The following is a 4,413-nucleotide window of genomic DNA, read 5'->3' as shown; positions in this document are numbered from 1 at the left end:
TTGCTATGATAGTCTGTACAATGCCTAGTTTTTTGCCTTTTTTTCTACATTCTTATACTAGACTTTATCATGCCAAGAAAGTAATAGTAAAGTATATTGAAAAAGTGATGGAAAGTCATAGTATGGCATGTCGAAAAAGAAATAGTATCGCATGTCGAAAAAAGTGATAAAAAAGTAATTCTGAAAAAGGTGATGAAAACGTCATAGTATAGCATGTCAAAAAAAGGGATGATAAAGTATTATTATAGAATGTCTAAAAAGTCATAGTATAGCATGTCAATAAAGTCGAAGCATGTTCAAAAAAAGTAATAAAATGGTTACTATATATATATCATTTAGAAAATATCATTAGTGTAGCATGTCGAAAACATCATAGTAAAAAAGTTATAGTATATTTTGTCGAAACAGGGTCATAAAAAGTAATAGTATAGCATTACAAAAAAGTACGTCAAAAAAAAGTCATAGTATAGTATGTCTAAAAAAAGATGAAAAAGCCATAGTATAGCATATCGAAAATATCATACTATGTCTTGTCAAAAAAATAGAATGTCAAAAAAAAATGATAAAAAAGTCATAGTATAGCATGTTAAATTCATAATATATGTGTCAAAAAAAGTGATGATAAAGAATTATTCTAGAATGTCTAAAAAGTCATTGTATAGCATATCAAAAAAGTGATAGCATGTTCAAAAAAAGTAATAAAACAGTTAGTATAAATATCATTTAGAAAATATCATTAGTGTAGAATGTTGAAAAAAGTCATAGTAAAGCATGATCGGAAAAAAAACATAGCATGTTCAAAAAAAAGTAATAAAATGGTTAGTATACATATCATTTAGAAAATTTTGTTTGATAAAAAAAGTCCCAGCATAGTATGTCAAAAAGTCAAAGTACAGAATGTCAAGCATGTGAAAAAAGTCATAAAATAGCATGTCGAAAAAAGTGATAAAAAAGTCATGTCAAAAAAGTCATAGTATTGTATGTCGAAAAAAGTGATAAAAAGTCATTTTGAAAAAGTCATGAAATGTCATAGTACAGTATGTCGAAAAAAGGTGATGAAAAAGTCACAGTGTAGCAAATTGAAATTATCATACTATAGCTTGTCGAAAAAATAGTATGTCAAAAACATTGATTAAAAAAGTCATAGTATAGCATGTTGATAAAGTCATTGTATTGAATGCCGAAAAAATAATAAAATAGTCATAGTATAGCATGTCGAAAAAGTCATTGTATAGCGTGTCAAAAATAATTATCGCAAATCATCTCAAGAAAGTCATGGTAAAGTACGTTGAATAAAAGTGATGAAAAGTCATAGTATAGCGTGTTGAAAAAAGTGATAAAAAAGTCATGTCAAAAAAGTCATAGTATGTCAAAAAAAGTGACAAAACGTCATAGTATAGTATGTTGAAACAGTCATAGTATAGCATGTAAAAAAATGTATAAAATAGCATGTCGAAAAAAGTCATAAAACAGTTAGTTAGTTCATGTTTATTGTCCCCATAGGGAAATTAGGTTGCAGTAAAAGATCACATCACATGGTATTCAAACATTAACACAGATTAGGCAAGGAGGAAGAAAAAAACACAACACACAGTATGTACACCACCACTCATACCATAAACCAAGTATTTGTACGCGTGTTGAAATTATCAATGCAAATCATGTCAAAAAAGTCATAGTAAAGTATGTTGAATAAAAGTGATGAAAGGTTATAGTATGGCATGCTGAAAAAGTCATAGTGTAGCATGTCGAAAAAAGTGAAAAAAAAGTAATGTGGAAAGTCATAGAATAGTATGTTGAAAAAGTGATGAAATGTCATAGTATAGTATGTCGAAACAGTCTTATTAAAACATGTTAAAAAAGTCATAAAATAGCATGTCAAAAAAAGTGATGAAAAAGTCATAGTATAGCATGTAAAAAATATTATAGTACAGCATGTAGAAAAAGTCATAGTATAACATGTCAAAAAGGCATAGTATAGAATGTCGAAAAAAAATTAAAAAATGTCACAGCATAGCATCTCAAAAATATCATCGCAAATTATGTCATAAAAGTCATAGTATAGCATGTCGAAAACAAAATAGTAAAAAAAGGTAAAGAACATTATGTCAAAACAAGGTGATAAAAAATAATAGAATAGCATTACAAAAAAGTAATGGTACAGTATTCAAAAAAGTGATAAAAAATTCATTGTTTAGTATGTTGAAAAAAGTGATAAAAAAGTCATAGTACAGTGTGTTCAAAATAGAGATAAAAAGTCATAGTACAGCATGTGGAAAAAAGTTATAGTATTGAATTGTGGAAAAAATGATAAAAAATCATAGTATAGAATGTCGAAAATATTGCATATCATGTCAAAAAAGTCATAGTATAGCATGTCATAAAAAGTGATAAAAAAGTGATGTTGAATAAGTCATACTACAGTATGTAGAAAAAGTCACAGTATAAAAAAACAACTGAAAAAGTCACAGGAAAGAATGTCGAATAAAGATTCATAATTCACTGTTAAGGGCATAGAGCTCTTTGAAACTGCTTGATCCTCATGTGAATTAGGTCTTGAAACCAAATTTACCCTGTGAGTTTTGAACCTTCAATCTTCTGTCTTCCACACCTTCTTCTATCACACTAAGCTATCTAACATGACACAGAAGCTCACGTTGTCCTCATGTTTGTCTCTTTCACATAGTGAACATATGAGCTTTGATAACCCAAATGTGTGAGTTCCAATCCTTCCTTTATCACTCAAAGATATCTGACCTGAAAGAAAAGTTCATGATTTTGGCATATTTGTCGCTTTCATTTTGTATGTATTGGACCTCAAAACATACTGAAACACATAAGATTTGAACACTCAATCATCTGTATTCCAAACATTCTCTCATCACCCTAAGCTATGACACTAACAAATTTTGTTTGTTCTTGGCACATTTGTCTCTTTCACTTAGTGTGTTGGACCTGAATGAAAAGTTATAGTTTAGTATGTTGAAAAAAATGATAATTTCATAGCATAGTATTTCAAAACAGTCATAGTATAGCATGTCAAAAAAGTCATGATATGGCATGTTGAAAAAAAATCAAAATAGTGATAAAATAGTCATTAAAATATGTCAAAAAAAGTGATGAAAAAGTATTGGTATAGAATGTCAAAAACGTCATAGTATAGCATGATTGGAAAAAAAGTCTTCCTATAGTATGTCCAAAAAATTGATAAAAAGGTCATAATATGGCATGTAGAAAATGTTATTCAGCCCTGTCATGCCTAAAGGCGTTCCCATAGTGTCGTAACCGACGCAGTGTCTCGTTCCCCTATCTCGGGGAACAAGGGTTACATACGTAACCCGAGACGTTCCCTCCCCACAGCATAAGATAGTCTTCTCACTGTCAGCTTTCCCCCACCTTCTTATGCCATCAATATGGTTATTTGAGCATCAGCAGTGCATCACGTATTGATACACATTGTGTGTTTGTGTGTTTGTATATGTAACATAACTGTCTTTGCTTTGCTTCTATAGGATCAAATGAGGAAATAAACCAGAGGTTAGAATTAGGGACCTAATGTTGAAAAAACGCATTATTCTGGACTGGAATAATACAAATGTGTGTTTGTATGTATGTGTTTGTGTGTTTGTGTGTGTGTGTGTGTGTTTGTGTGTAAGAGCATGAAATGAAACGTTATTCTGCCCTTCTTCCTTTGCTCATGTAGCCAGAAGGAATGCTTAATGACTGTGTCAGCATATACCGGCCAACTTTGTTGATGTGTTTGTGTGCGAGAGAAAGAGAGAGTCAGCATGTACACGATGCAAGGTGTGTGTGTGAGTGTGTGTGTGTGTGTGTGTTTGTGTGTGTGTGGGGGTGGGTGGATATGTCTGTTAGTTGTTAATATTTAGTGATTGAGGTGAACAACATCACCTTTAAAGAAAATAATGAGATCCATTTTTGAACAGCATTCAATAAATAAGTGCAAAGTGTCAAGTTAGCAGCATCATTTTGTATTAGGCAAATGGACCGAACATGGAACAAATGAGGCTCACCATCAAGCTTTCCTCTGAGCAGGCATTGGAAAGTTAGCAGTAGAGGGCATGAGGTTTAGACTAAAAAATTCACCCTCATTCATGCTGTAAAAATGTACACAATTAGATATCTGCAAAAACCTTGTAATCTTCTATCCAGTAAACATCATAAAAAGGCATTATTAACATACTTTTCTTCACATACATTTTAAAATGCACTCCATGACAGAGGGAACAAATAAATCATCCTAAGAATGAATTAAAGGTGCCATACATGGTCGTTTAAGTGGATCATTCATTTTAAAGGACTTAATACGATCAAAGCTTTCACACATTTTAATTAAGCATACCTGCTTTGCTAGGTCAAACAAGCATTTATGCATTATATGGGAAGTAGAAAACT

The 4,413-nt window shown here is 31.2% G+C and overlaps 1 protein-coding gene across 2 annotated transcripts in view; it reads left to right on the top strand.

Moving 5' to 3' along the window:
• The window catches only part of lrfn5a (leucine rich repeat and fibronectin type III domain containing 5a), a 127,944-nt gene extending 124,105 nt beyond the window's left edge, over positions 1 to 3,839 (top strand). Inside the window, exon 12 of one of the 2 annotated variants that reach the window (XR_004326961.1) lies at positions 3,805 to 3,839. The gene's annotated coding sequence lies outside the window, so the exon portion shown is untranslated. The remainder of the gene's footprint in view (positions 1 to 3,804) is intronic. The other variant, XR_004326960.1, reaches the window with a different exon arrangement.
• The last annotated feature ends 574 nt before the right edge of the window (positions 3,840 to 4,413 follow it).

This window comes from Etheostoma spectabile, chromosome 20, assembly GCF_008692095.1.
Source record: "Etheostoma spectabile isolate EspeVRDwgs_2016 chromosome 20, UIUC_Espe_1.0, whole genome shotgun sequence".
In the NCBI taxonomy this organism is placed as follows: domain Eukaryota; kingdom Metazoa; phylum Chordata; class Actinopteri; order Perciformes; family Percidae; genus Etheostoma; species Etheostoma spectabile.
The sequence above is the reverse complement of the archived record's forward strand: the minus strand, read 5'-3'. Positions and strand labels throughout refer to the sequence as shown.